Below are 15,218 nucleotides of genomic sequence, written 5' to 3' on the forward strand. Positions count from 1 at the left end.
GTTACAAGGGGACATAAATTTAAGGTGAAGGGTGGAAGGTATGGGGGGGATGTCAGGGGTGGGTTCTTTACCCAGAGAGTGGTGGGGGCATGGAATGCGCTGCCTGTGGGAGTGGCAGAGTCAGAATCATTGGTGACCTTTAAGCGGCAATTGGATAGGTACATGGATGGGTGCTTAAGCTAGGACAAATGTTCGGCACAACATCGTGGGCCGAAGGGTCTGTTCTGTGCTGTATTGTTCTATGTTCTATGTTCTATAGCCTCCACTCCCAGCACCTTCCCCTGCAACCGCAAGAAATGCAAAACTTGCGCCCACACCTCCCCCCTCACTTCCATCCAAGGCACAAGGGATCCTTCCATATCCGCCACAAATTCACCTGCACCTCCACACACATCATTTACTGCATCCGCTGCACCCGATGTGGCCTCCTCTACATTGGGGAGACAGGCCGCCTACTTGCGGAACGTTTCAGAGAACACCTCTGGGACACCCGGACCAACCAACCCAACCACCCCGTGGCTCAACACTTCAACTTCCCCTCCCACTCCACCAAGGGCATGCAGGTCCCTGGACTCCTCCATCGCCAGACCACAACAACACGACGGTTGGAGGAAGAGCGCCTCATCTTCCACCTAGGAACTCTCCAACCACAAGGGATGAACTCAGATTTCTCCAATTTCCTCATTTCCCCTCCCCCCACCTTGTCTCAGTCCCAACCCTCAAACTCAGCACCGCCTTCCTAACCTGCAATCTTCTTCCTGACCTGTCCACCCCCACCCCCTCTCTGCCCCCATCCCCACTCCGGCCTATCGCCCTCACCTTAACCTCCTTCCACCTATCGCATTTCCAATGCCTCTCCCCCAAGTCCGTCCTCCCCACCTTTTATCTTAGCCTGCTTGGCACACCCTCCTCATTCCTGAAGAAGGGTTTATGCCTGAAACGTCGATTCTCCTGCTCCTTGGATGCTGCCTGACCTGCTGCGCTTTTCCAGCAACACATTTTCAGCTCTGATCTCCAGCATCTGCAGTCCTCACTTTCTCCTTAAACACTTAATGGTAAGGTCCTAGGGAGTGTTGCTGAACAGAGACCTTGGAGTGCAGGTTCATAGCTCCTTGAAAGTGGAGTCACAGGTAGATAGGATAGTGAAGAAGGTGTTTGCTATGCTTTCCTTTATTGGTCAGAGTATTGAGTACAGGAGTTGGGAGGTCATGTTGCGGCTGTACAGGACATTGGTTAGGCCACTGTTGGAATATTGCGTGCATTTCTGGTCTCCTCCCTATCGGAAAGATGTTGTGAAACTTGAAAGGGTTCAGAAAAGATTTACAAGGATGTTGCCATGGTTGGAGGACTTGAGCTAGAGGCAGATGCTGAACAGGCTGGTGCTGTTTTCCCTGGAGCGTCGGAGGCTGAGGGGTGACCTTATAGAGGTTTACAAAATTATGAGGGGCATGGATCGGATAAATAGGCAAAGTCTTTTCCCTGGGGTCGGGAGTCCAGAACTAGAGGGCATAGGTTTAGGGTGAGAGGAGAAAGATATAAAAGAGACCTAAGGGGCAACTTTTTCTCACAGTGGGTGGTGCGTGAATAGAATGAGCTGCCAGAGGAAGTGGTGGAGGCTGGTACAATTGCAACATTTAACAGGCATTTGGAAGGGTATATGAATAGGAAGGATTTGGAGGGATATGGGCCAGGTGCTGGAAGGTGGGACTAGATTGGGATGGAATATCTGGTCGGCATGGACGGGTTGGACCGAAGGGTCTGTTTCCATGCTGTACATCTCTATGACTCTATGACTCCATATTATAGAGATCAGCAATCCTTGTGAATATTGTAAAGAACAGTAGACCCTGTGTATGTTATAGAGAACAGCAGCCTCTGTATATATTATTGAGAAAAGCAGCTCCTGTGTAGATTATAGAGAAAAGCTGCCCGCTGAATACTGTAGAAAACAGCTGTCGCTGTGTATATTATACAAAATAGCAGGCATGTGTATACTACATAGAACAGCAGTCACTGTACATATTATAGAGAATAGAAATGCTTGTGTATATTATCGAGAAAAGTAGCCACTGTGTACATTATAGAGGACAGCAGCCTCTGTGTATGTTATAGAGAACAGCAAACCCTCTGCATATTATAGAGAACAGGTCTCCTTGTGTATATTAGAGAGAATACCAGTCCCTGTGTATATTATAGAGAATAGCAGTCCCTCTGTATATTATAGAGAATAGCAGTCCCTCTGTATATTATAGAGAATAGCAGTCCGTGTATATATTATCGAGAAACGCAATCCCTCTGTATATTATAGAGAACAGCAGTCCCTGTGTATATTATAGAGAATAGCAATCCCTCTGTATATGATAGAGAATAGCAGTCCCTGTGGAAATTATAGAGAATAGCAGTCGGTGTATATATTATCGAGAAACGCAATCCCTCTGTATATTATAGAGAACAGCAATCCCTCTGCATATTATAGAGAACAGGTCTCCTTGTGTATATTAGAGAGAATACCAGTCCCTGTGTATATTATAGAAAATAGCAGTCCCTCTGTATATTATAGAGAATAGCAGTCCGTGTATAGATTATCGAGAAACGCAATCCCTCTGTATATTATAGAGAACAGCAGTCCCTGTGTATATTATAGAGAATAGCAATCCCTCTGTATATTATAGAGAATAGCAGTCCCTGTGTATATTATCGAGAATAGCAATCCCTCTGTATAGAACATAGAACATAGAACAATACAGCACAGAACAGGCCCTTCGGCCCACGATGTTGTGCCGAACTTCTAACCTAGATTAAGTACCCATCCATGTACCTATCCAAATGCCGCTTAAAGGTCGCCAATGATTCCAACTCTACCACTCCCACGGGCAGCGCATTCCATGCCCCCACCACTCTCTGGGTAAAGAACCCACCCCTGACATCTCCACTATACCTTCCACCCTTCACCTTAAATTTATGTCCCCTTGTAACACTCTGTTGTACCCGGGGAAAAAGTTTCTGACTGTCTACTCTATCTATTCCTCTGATCATCTTATAAACCTCTATCAAGTCACCCCTCATCCTTCGCCGTTCCAACGAGAAAAGGCCGAGAACTCTCAACCTATCCTCGTACGACTTCCTCTCCATTCCAGGCAACATCCTGGTAAATCTTCTCTGCACCCTCTCCAAAGCTTCCACATCTTTCCGAAAGTGAGGCGACCAGAACTGCACACAGTACTCCAACTGTGGCCTAACCAAAGTCCTGTACAGCTGCAACATCACTTCACGACTCTTGAATTCAATCCCTCTGCTAATGAACGATAATACTCCATAGGCCTTTTTACAAACTCTATCCACCTGAGTGGCAACCTTCAAAGATCTATGTACATAGACCCCAAGATCCCTCTGTTCCTCCACCTGACTAAGAACCCTACCATTAACCCTGTATTCCGCATTCTTATTTGTTCTTCCAAAATGGACAACCTCACACTTGGCAGGGTTGAACTCCATCTGCCACTCCTCAGCCCAGCTCTGCATCATATCTAAGTCCCTCTGCAGCCGACAACAGCCCTCCTCACTATCCACAACTCCACCAATCTTCGTATCATCTGCAAATTTACTGACCCACCCTTCGACTCTCTCATCTAAGTCATTAATAAAAATTACAAACAGCAGAGGACCCAGAACTGATCCCTGCGGAACTCCACTTGTAACTGGGCTCCAGGCTGAATATTTACCATCTACCACCACTCTCTGACTTCGACCGGTTAGCCAGTTTTCTATCCAATTGGCCAAATTTCCCTCTATCCCATGCCTCCTGACTTTCCGCATAAGCCTACCATGGGGAACCTTATCAAATGCCTTACTAAAATCCATGTACACTACATCCACTGCTCTACCCTCATCCACATGCTTGGTCACCTCCTCGAAGAATTCAATAAGACTTGTAAGGCAAGACCTACCCTTCACAAATCCGTGCTGGCTGTCCCTAATCAAGCAGTGTCTTTCCAGATACTCATAAATCCTATCCCTCAGTACCCTTTCCATTACTTTGCCTACCACCGAAGTAAGACTAACTGGCCTGTAATTCCCGGGGTTATCCCTATTCCCTTTTTTGAACAAGGGCACAACATTCGCTACTCTCCAGTCCCCTGGTACCACCCCCGTTGCCAGTGAAGACGAGAAGATCATTGCCAACGGTACTGCAATTTCCTCTCTTGCTTCCCACATAATCCTAGGATATATCCCGTCAGGCCCGGGGGACTTGTCTATCCTCAAGTTGTTCAAAATGTCCAACACATCTTCCTTCCTAACAGGTATCTCTTCTAGCTTACCAGTCCATTTCACACTCTCCTCTTCTACAATACGGTCCCTCTCGTTCGTAAATACTGAAGAGAAGTACTTGTTCAAGATCTCTCCTATCTCTTCCGACTCAATACACAGTCTCCCACTACTGTCCTTGATCGGACCTACCCTCGTTCTCGTCATTCTCAGGTTTCTCACATACGCATAAAATGCCTTGGGGTTATCCTTGATCCTATCCGCCAATGATTTTTCATGCCCTCTCTTAGCTCTCCTAATCCCTTTCTTCAGGTCCCTTCTGGCTATCCTGTATCCCTCCACTGCTCTGTCTGAATCCTGTTTCCTCAACCTTATGTAAGCCTCCTTCTTCCTCTTTACCAGACATTCAACCTCTCTCGTCAACCAAGGCTCCCTCACACGACCATTTCTTTCCTGCCTGATAGGTACATACATATCATGGACACGTCGTATCTGCTCTTTGAAAAAGTTCCACATTTCCACCACATCCTTCCCTGACAGCCTATGCTCCCAACGTATGCTCCTCAAATCCTGCCTTACAGCATCGTAATTTCCCTTCCCCCAATTATAAAATCTACCTTGTTGTGCGCACCTATCTCTCTCCATAACCAAGGTGAAAGTCACAGAATTGTGGTCACCATCACCAAAATGTTCACCCACTAACAAGCCCACCACTTGTCCCGGTTCGTTACCGAGTACCAAATCCAATATGGCCTCCCCTCTGGTTGGACAATCTACATACTGCGTTAGAAAAGCTTCCTGGACACACTGCACAAACACCGCCCCATCCAATCTACTTGATCTAAAGAGCTTCCAATCAATATTTGGGAAGTTGAAATCGCCCATGACTACTACCCTGTGGCTTCTGCACCTTTCCAAAATCTGTTTCCCAATCTGTTTCTCCACATCTCTGCTGCTATTGGGGGGCCTATAGTAAACACCCAACAAGGTGACTGCACCTTTCCTATTTCTGACTTCAGCCCATACTACCTCCAAAGGCAGATCCCCCTCAAACTTCCTTTCTGCAGCCGTTATACCATTTCTAATTAGCAATGCCACCCCCCCCTCCTTTTTTCCCACCCTCCCTAATCTTACTGAAACACCTGTAACCAGGAACCTCCAACAGCCATTCCTGTCCCTCATCTACCCACGTTTCCGTGATGGCCACAACATCGTAGTCCCAGGTACCGATCCACGCCTTAAGCTCACCCACCTTATTTCTGATACTCCTTCTGTTGAAGTATACGCACTTGAGCCTTAAGTTCACCCACCTTATTTCTGATACTCCTTGCGTTGAAGTATACGCACTTGAGCCCATCTCTGTGTCCGCAAGTAGTCCCTGTCAGTGCTACCTTCCCCACAGCCTCCCTACAGTCTTGGGCATCCTGACACACAGCTAGCTTACTTGCTGGACTACAAGTCCGGATCCCATCCCCCTGCCAAATTAGTTTAAACCCCCCCGAAGAGTGCTAGCAAACCTACCCCCCAGGATATTGGTGCCCTTCTGGTTCAGGTGCAACCCGACCTGTTTGTACAGGTCCCACCTTCCCCAGACAATAGAGAATAGCAATAGACAATAGAGAATAGCAATCCCTCTGTATATTATAGAGAATAGCCGTCCCTCTGTATATTATAGAGAATAGCAGTCCCTGTGTATATTATAGAGAATAGCAGTCCCTGTGTATATTATCGAGAAAAGCAATCCCTCTGTATATTATAGAGAATAGCAGTCCCTGTGTATATTATCGAGAAAAGCAATCCCTCTGTATATTATAGAGAAAAGCAGTCCCTGTGTATATTATCGAGAAAAGCAATCCCTCTGTATATTATAGAGAACAGCAGTCCCTGTGTATATTATAGAGAATAGCAGTCCCTGTGTATATTATCGAGAAACGCAGTCCCTGTGTATATAATAGAGAATAGCAATCCCTCTATATATTATTAGAGAATAGCACTCCCTGTGTATATTGTAGAGAATAGCAGTCCCTGTGTATATTATCGAGAAAAGCAATCCCTGTGAATATTATAGAGAATAGCAGTCCCTCTGTATATTATAGAGAATAGCAATCCCTCTGTATATTATAGAGAATAGCAGTCCCTCTGTATATTATAGAGAATAGCTGTCTCTGTGTATATTATTGAGAATAGCACTCCCTGTGTATATTATCGAGAAAAGCAGTCCCTGTGTATATTATCGAGAAACGCAGTCCCTGTGTATATTATAGAGAATAGCAGTCCCTGTGTATATTATAGAGAATAGCAGACCCTGTGTATATTATCGAGAAAAGCAATCCCTGTGTATATTATAGAGAATGGATTCTGGATTGGTGGTGCTGGAAGAGCACAGCAGTTCAAGCGGCACTACTGTGCTCTTCCAGCAACACTAATCCAGAATCTGGTTTCCAGCATCTGCAGTCATTGTTTTTGCCATATTATAGAGAATAGCAGTCCCTGTGTATATAATCGAGAAACGCAATCCCTCTGTGTATTATAGAGAATAGCAGTCCCTGTGTATATTATCGAGAAAAGCAATCCCTGTATATATTATAGAGAAAAGCAATCCCTCTGTATATTATAGAGAATATCAGTCCCTGTGTATATTATCGAGAAAAGCAATCCCTGTGTATATTATAGAGAATAGCAGTCCCTGTGTATATTATAGAGAATAGCAGTCCCTGTGTATATTATCGAGAAAAGCAATCCCTCTGTATATTATAGAGAATAGCAATCCCTGTGTATACTATAGAGAACAGCAGTCACTGTGTATATTATAGAGAACAGCAGTTCCTGTGTATATTATAGAGAACAGCAGTCCTTGTGTGTATTATAGAGAACAGCAGTCCCTGTGTATATTATAGAGAACAGCAGTCCTTTTGTGTATTATAGAGAATAGCAGTCCCTGTGTATATTATAGAGAACAGCAGTCACTGTGTATATTATAGAGAATAACAGTCCCTGTAAATATTATAGAGAACAGCTGTCCCTGTGTTTATTATAAAGAACAGCAGTCCCAGTGTATATTATAGAGAACAGCAGTCACTGTGTATATTATACTGAATAACAGTCCCTGTATATATTATAGAGAACAGCAGTCCCTGTGTTTATTATAGAGAACAGCAGTCCCTGTGTATATTATCGAGAACAGCAGTCACTGTGTATATTATAGAGAATAACAGTCCCTGTAAATATTATAGAGAATAGCTGTCCCTGTGTTTATTATAGAGAATAGCAGTCCCTGTGTATATTATAGAGAACAGCAGTCACTGTGTATATTATACTGAATAACAGTCCCTGTATATATTATAGAGAACAGCAGTCCCTGTGTGTATTATAGAGAACAGCAGTCGTTGTGTGTATTATAGAGAACTGCAGTCCCTGTGTGTATTATAGAGAATAGCAGTCTCTGTGTATGTTATAGAGAACAGCAGTCACTGTGTATTTTATAGAGAATAACTGTCCCTGTATATATTATAGAGGACAGCAGTCCTTGTGTGTATTATAGAGAATAGCAGTCTCTGTGTATATTATAGAGAACAGCAATCACTGTGTATTTTATAGAGAATAACAGTCCCTGTGTATATTATAGAGTATATTATAGAGAACAGCAGTCCTTGTGTGTATTATAGAGAACAGCAGTCTCTGTGTATATTATAGAGAACAGCAGTCACTGTGTATTTTATAGAGAATAACAGTCCCTGTGTATATTATCGAGAAAAGCAGTCCCTGTGTATATTATAGAGAACAGCAGTCCTTGTATGTATTATTGAGAACAGCAGTCCCTGTGTGTATTATAGAGAACAGCAGTCACTGTGTATATTATAGAGAACAGCAGTTCCTGTGTATATTATAGAGAACAGCAGTCCTTGTGTGTATTATAGAGAACAGCAGTCCCTGTGTATATTATAGAGAATAGCAGTCCCTGTGTATATTATAGAGAACAGCAGTCCTTGTATGTATTATTGAGAACAGCAGTCCCTGTGTGTATTATAGAGAACAGCAGTCACTGTGTGTATTATAGAGAACAGCAGTCCCTGTGTATATTATAGAGAACAGCAGTCCTTGTGTGTATTATAGAGAACAGCAGTCCCTGTGTGTATTATAGAGAACAGCAATCCCTGTGTATATTACAGAGAACAGCAGTCCCTGTGTATATTATAGAGAACAGCAGTCCCTGTGTGTATTATAGAGAACAGCAGTCCCTGTGTATATTATAGAGAACAGCAGTCCTTGTGTGTATTATAGAGAACAGCAGTCCCTGTGTGTATTATAGAGAACAGCAATCCCTGTGTATATTACAGAGAACAGCAGTCCCTGTGTATATTATAGAGAACAGCAGTCCCTGTGTATATTACAGAGAACAGCAGTCCCTGTGTGTATTATAGAGAACAGCAATCCCTCTGTATATTACAGAGAACAGCAGTCCCTGTGTATATTATAGTGAACAGCAGTCCCTGTGTGTATTATAGAGAACAGCAGTCCCTGTGTATATTATAGTGAACAGCAGTCCCTGTGTGTATTATAGAGAACAGCAGTCCCTGTGTGTATTATAGAGAACAGCAGTCCCTGTGTATGTTATGTAGGATGAGAAAAACTTCTGGCTGTAACAAGCTCCTCCCTCTTTTGAGGTATTTTAGGTGCTGGAGGTGATTCCCTCGAATTCCAGGAGCAGCAATTACTGTTTATATGCTGTTGCATTGTTATGGAACTTTGGAGAAACAAAAAGTCAAAACAACAGCAGTTTTAAAAGGGAGAGGAACAGACAAAGGAAGCACATGGTGAGGTCAGTGCAGGAGAGAGAGAGAGAGAGAGAGAGAAAGAAACCCACACTGCTAACTGACAGAGTTTGCAGTTACTGCTTTTGCTGTTGAATTTATGTATCGCTGGACATCAGAGAGCATCTGGGAAAATTAAAAAACAGTGAACTTCACAACTGATGTTGGAGGAACCTGTTTGGGAGCAGCCACAGCAGAGAAACAGGTAAGTGGATTTTAAGCACAGCCTTGAAGTAAGTCTGCAGTAGTGAGTAGAGTGGGTTCTTTCTTGATAATGTGTTTTATTGAGCTATATCTTTTGATTAAACTTAAAATATGAGCCATAAGTATTAATTTAACCTGGAACAGTGTTTTGTAGAGGAATAAGAAGGTGTTATTTTCTCGGTCTGTCGATTTTGAAGGAGCAAGAATGGCCCTTAGTAGAGTGATATGTACTTCTTGTCAGATGTGGGAGTTTAAAGAGAGTTTAAGGTTTACTGTGGATTATATCTGCAATAAATGCCATTGGTTGCAAATCCCATCAGATCGAATGGATCGATTGGAGAGGCAGTTAGAGGCAGTGAGGAATTTACAAGAGCAAGGGAATGTGGTGGATGGCAGTTATAGGAAAGGGGGAAAGTCTCAGATACAATCACATACATGGGTTAACTCCAGGAAGGGTAAGAGAGGTAGGCAGAAATCTTCTGTGGCAGTCCTCATTTCAAACAAGTATGCTGTTTTGGAAAATGTAGGGGGTGATGGATTCTCAGGGGAACGTAGCACGAACAGCCAAGTTTCTGGTATTGAGACTGGCTCTAATGTAATGAGAGGTACATCAGGTTCCAAGCGATCGATTGTGTTAGGGGACTCTCTAGTCTGAGGTACAGACGGACATTTCTGTGGCCAGCAGCGAAAAATCAGAATGGCGTGTTGCTTCCCTGGTGCCGGGACTCAGGATATCTCAGAGAGGGTGCGGAATGTTCTCACGCGGGAGAGGGGACATTGGAACCAACGACATAGGAAGGGAAAAGGTTGAGATTCTGAAGGGAGATTATAGAGAGTTAGGCGGGAATTTAATAAAGAAGTACTTGAGAGTAGTGATATCTAGATTACTCCCGGTGCTACGAGCTAGTGAGGGCAGAAATAGGAGGATAGAGCAGATGAATGCATGGCTGAGGAGCTGGTGTACGGGAGAAGGATTCACATTTTTGGATCATTGGAAGCTGTTTTGGGGTAGAAGTGACCTGTACAAGAAGGACGGATTGCACCTAAATTGGAAGGGGACTAAGAAACTGGCAGGGAGATTTGCTAGAACTGCTCAGGAGGATTTAAACTAGGAAGGTGGCGGTGGGGGGGGGGGGGGCTTGCGGGGTGGGACCCATGGAGATAGTGAGGAAAGAGATCAATCTGAGACTGGTACAGTTGAGAACAAAGGCAAGTCAAACAATCAGGGCAGGCAGAGACAAAGCAGAGAACAAGGTAGGACTGATAAATTAAACTGCATTTATTTCAATGCAAGAGGAAGGCAGATGAACCCAGGGCATGGTTAGGAACATGGAACTGGGATATCATAGCAATTACAGAATTGTGACTCAGGGATGGACAGGATTAGCAGCTGAATGTTCCAGGATACAAATGCTACAGGAAGGATAGAAAGGGAGGCAAGAGAGGAGGGGGAGTGGCATTTTTGATAAGGGATAGCGTTACAGCTGTGCTGAGGGAGGATATTTCCGGAAATACATCCAGGGAAGTTATTTGTGTGAAACTGAGAAATAAGAAAGGGATGATCATCTTATTAGGATGGTATTATAGACCTCCTAAAAGTCAGAGGGAAATTGAGAAACAAACTTGTAAGGAGATCTCAGTTATCTGGAAGAATAAGAGGGTGGTTATGGTAGGGGATTTTAACTTTCCAAACATCGACTGGGACTGCCATAGTGTTCAGGGTTTAGATGGAGAGGAATTTGTTAAGTGTGTGCAAGAAAATTTTCTGATTCAGTATGTGGATGTACCGACTAGAGAAGGTGCAAAACTTGACCTTCTCTTGGGAAATAAGGCAGGGCAGGTGACTGAGGTGTCAGCCTGGGAGCACTTTGGGGCCTGCGACCATAATTCTATTAGATTTAAAATAGTGATGGAAAAGGATAGACCAGATCTAAAAGTTGAAGTTTTAAATTGGAGAAAGGCCAGTTTTGACGGCATTAGGCCAGAACTTTCAAAAGCTGATTGGAGGCAGATGTTCACAGGTAAAGTGTGGGCTGGAAAATTGGAAGCCTTCAGAAATGAGATAATGAGAATCCAGAGAAAGTATATTCCTGTTAGGGTGAAAGGAAAAGAAATTGAGGGTTTGGTTGAGAAAAAGAAGGAAGCATATGTCAGGTATAGCCAGGATAGATCGAGTGAATCCTTAGAAGAGTATAAAGGCAGTAGGAGTATACTTAAGAGAGAAATCAGGATGGCAAAAAGGGGATATGAGATAGCTTTGGCAAATAGAGTTATGGAGAATCCAAAGGGTTTTTACAAATACATTAAGGACAAAAAGGTAACTAAGGAGAGAATAGGGCCCCTTATGCCCGAAACGTCAATTTTCCTGTTCCTTGGATGCTGCCTGACCTGCTGCGCTTTTCCAGCAACACATTTTCAGCCCCTCAAAGATCAGCAAGGTGGCCTTTGTGTGGAGCCGTAGAATTGGGGGAGATACTAAATGAGTATTTTGCATCAGTATTGCATCAATGGAAAAGGATATGGAAGATATAGACTGTAGGGAAATAGATGGTGACATCTTGAAAAATGTCCATATTACAGAGGAGGAAGTGCTGGATGTCTTGAAACACACAAAAGTGGATAAATCCCCAGGACCTGATCAGGTGTACCCGAGAACTCTGTGGGAAGCTAGAGAAGTGATTGCTGGGCCTGTTACTGAGATATTTGTATCATCGATAGTCACAGGTGAGGTGCTGGAAGACTGGAGGTTGGCAAACGTGGTGCCACTGTTTAAGAAGGTTGGTAAGGACAAGCCAGGGAACTATAGACCAGTGAGCCTGATGTTGGTGGTGGGCAAGTTGTTGGAGGAAATCCTGAGGGACAGGAGGTACATGTATTTGGAAAGGCAAGGACTGATTAGGGATAGTCAGCATGGCTTTGTGTGTGGGAAATCATTTGATTAGGTTTTTTGAAGAAATAACCAAGAGGGTTGATGAGGGCAGAGAAGTGGGCAGAATACAGGGAGAACTAGCCATTTGGATACAGAACTGGTACAAAGATAGAAGGCAGAGGGTGGTGGGGGAGGGTTGTTTTTCAGACTGGAGGCCTGTGACCAGTGGAGTGCCACAAGGATTGGTGCTGTGTCCACTGCTTTTTGTCATCTTTATAAATGATTTGGATGTGAGCATAGGGGATAGAGTTAGTACGTTTCCAGATGACACCAAAATTGGAGGTGTAGTGGACAGCGAAGAAGGTTACTTCAAAGTGCTATGGGATCTGGACCAGATGGGCCAATGGGCAAAGGAGTGGCAGATGGAGTTTAATTTAGATAAATGTGTGGTGCTGCATTTTAGAAAAGCAAATCTTAGCAGGTCTTACACACTTCGTGGTAAGATTCTGGGGAGTGTTGCTGAACAAAGAGACCTTGAAGTGCAGGTTCATAGGTCCTTGAAAGTGGAGTCGCAGGTAGATAAGATAGTGAAGAAGGCATTTGGTATGCTTTCCTTTATTGGTCAGTGTATTGAGTCTTGGAGCTGGGGGGTCATGTTGTGGCTGTACAGGACATTGGTTAGGCCACTGTTGGAATATTGGGTGCAATTCCGGTCTCCTTCCTATCAGAAGAATGTTGCAAAACTTGAAAGGGTTTAGAAAAGATTTACAAAAATGATGCCAGGGTTGGAGGATTTGAGCTATTGGGAGAGGCTGACCAGGCTGGGTCTGTTTTCCCTGAAGTGTTGGAGGCTGAGGGGTGACCTTATAGGGGTTTACAAAATTATGAGGGGCACAAATAGGGTATTTGGAAAGGCAAAGACTGATTAGGGATAGTCAACATGGCTTTGTGCGTGGGAAATCATGTCTCACAAACTTGATTGAGGTTTTTGAACAAGTAACAAAGAAGATTGATGATCTATATGAACTGCAAACCTTATTGAATTCTTCGAGAAGGTGACTAAGGAGGTGGACGAGGGGAAAGCGGTAGATGTGGTGTATATGGATTTTAGTAAGGCGTTTGATAAGGTTCCCCATGGTAGACTACTGCAAAAAATACAGAGGTATGGCATTGAGGGTGAGTTGGAGGTTTGGATTAGGAGTTGGCTGGCCGGAAGAAGACAGAGGGTAGTAGTTGATGGCAAAGGTTCATCTTGGAGTGCCGTCACTAGCGGTGTTCCGCAAGGATCTGTTTTGGGACCATTGCTGTTTGTCATTTTTATAAATGACCTGGAGGAGGGGCTAGAAGGTTGGGTGAGCAAGTTTGCGGATGATACGAAAGTCGGAGGAGTTGTAGACAGTGAGGAAGGATGTGGCAGGTTACAGCGGGATATAGATAAGCTGCAGAACTGGGCAGAAAGGTGGCAAATGGAATTCAATGTAGCAAAGTGTGAGGTGATTCACTTTGGTAAGAATAACAAAAAGATGGGGTACTGGGCTAATGGTCGGATACTTGGTAGTGTGGATGAGCAGAGGGATCTTGGTGTCCATGTACACAAATCTTTGAAAGTTGCCACCCAGGTAAATAGTGCGGTGAAGAAGGCATATGGCGTACTGGCTTTTATTGGTAGAGGAATTGAGTTCCGGAGTACTGAGGTCATGCTGCAGTTGTATAAGACTCTGGTGCGGCCGCATCTGGAGTATTGTGTGCAGTTTTGGTCGCCATACTATAGGAAGGATGTGGAGGCACTGGAACGGGTGCAGAGGAGGTTTACCGGGATGTTACCTGGTATGGTAGGAAGATCGTATGAGGAAAGGCTGAGGCACTTGGGGTTGTTTTCATTGGAGAAAAGAAGGTTTAGGGGTGACTTGATAGAGGTGTACAAGATGATTAGGGGTTTAGATAGGGTCGACAGTGAGAATCTTTTTCCATGTATGGAGTCAGCTATTACAAGGGGGCATAGCTTTAAATTAAGGGGGGGTAGGTATAGGACAGATGTTAGGGGTAGGTTCTTTACTCAGCGAGTCGTGAGTTCATGGAATGCCCTGCCAGTAGCAGTGGTGGACTCTCCCTCATTATGGGCATTTAAGTGGGCTTTGGATAGGCATATGGAGGATAGTGGGCTAGTGCAGGTTAGGTGGGCTTGGATCGGCGCAACATCGAGGGCCGAAGGGCCTGTACTGCGCTGTATTCTTCTATGTTCTATGTTCTATGTTCTATGCAGTAAGGCGTTCGACAAGTTCCCCATGGGAGACTGGTGAGTAAGGTTAGATGGAAAAGTGCAGCAGGTCAGGCAGCATCCAAGGAGCAGGAGAATCGACGTTTCGGGCATAAGCCCTTCTTCAGGATTCCTGAAGAAGGGCTCATGCCCGAAACGTCGATTCTCGTGCTCCTTGGATGTTGCCTGACCTGCTGCGCTTTTCCAGCAATACATTTTCAGCTCTGATCTCCAGCATCTGCAGCCCTCACTTTCTCCAAGCAAGGTTAGATCCCATGGAATACAGGGAGAACTCGCCATTTGGATACAGAACTGGCTCAAAGGTAGAAGACCAGAGGGTGGTGGTGGAGGGTTGTTTTTCAGACTGGAGGCCTGTGACCAGTGGAGTGCCACAAGGATCGGTGCTGGGTCCACTACTTTTCATCATTTATATAAATGATTTGGATGTGAGCATAAGAGGTTTGATTAGTAAGTTTGCAGATGACACCAAAATTGGAGGTGTAGTGGACAGCGAAGAGGGTTATCTCAGATTACAACAGGATCTTGACCAGATGGGCCAATGGGCTGAGAAGTGGCAGATGGAGTTTAATTCAGATAAATGTGAGGTGCTGCATTTTCGGAAAGCAAACCTTAGCAGGACTTATACACTTAATGGTAAGGTCCTGGGGAGTGTTGCTGAACAAAGAGACCTTGGAGTGCAGGTTCATAGCTCCTTGAAAGTAGAGTCACAGGTAGATAGGATAGTGAAGAAGGCTTTGGTCAGAGTATTGAGTTCAGGAATTGGGAGGTCATGTTGTGGCTGTACAGACAT

The 15,218-nt window shown here is 44.3% G+C and overlaps 1 protein-coding gene and 1 pseudogene across 1 annotated transcript in view; one reads left to right on the plus strand and one right to left on the minus strand.

The window, feature by feature from the left end:
* The window catches only part of tns1b (tensin 1b), an 816,333-nt gene that overhangs the window by 251,207 nt on the left and 549,908 nt on the right, over positions 1 to 15,218 (plus strand). The gene's annotated exons all lie outside the window — the stretch shown is intronic.
* Positions 1 to 15,218, minus strand: part of LOC148149684 (uncharacterized) — a 95,843-nt pseudogene that overhangs the window by 46,010 nt on the left and 34,615 nt on the right.

The sequence above is a fragment of the Chiloscyllium plagiosum genome, unplaced genomic scaffold (genome assembly GCF_037043375.1).
Source record: "Chiloscyllium plagiosum isolate Xiang-an unplaced genomic scaffold, Cpla_swu_hap1 HiC_scaffold_7, whole genome shotgun sequence".
NCBI classification, from domain to species: Eukaryota; Metazoa; Chordata; class Chondrichthyes; order Orectolobiformes; family Hemiscylliidae; genus Chiloscyllium; species Chiloscyllium plagiosum.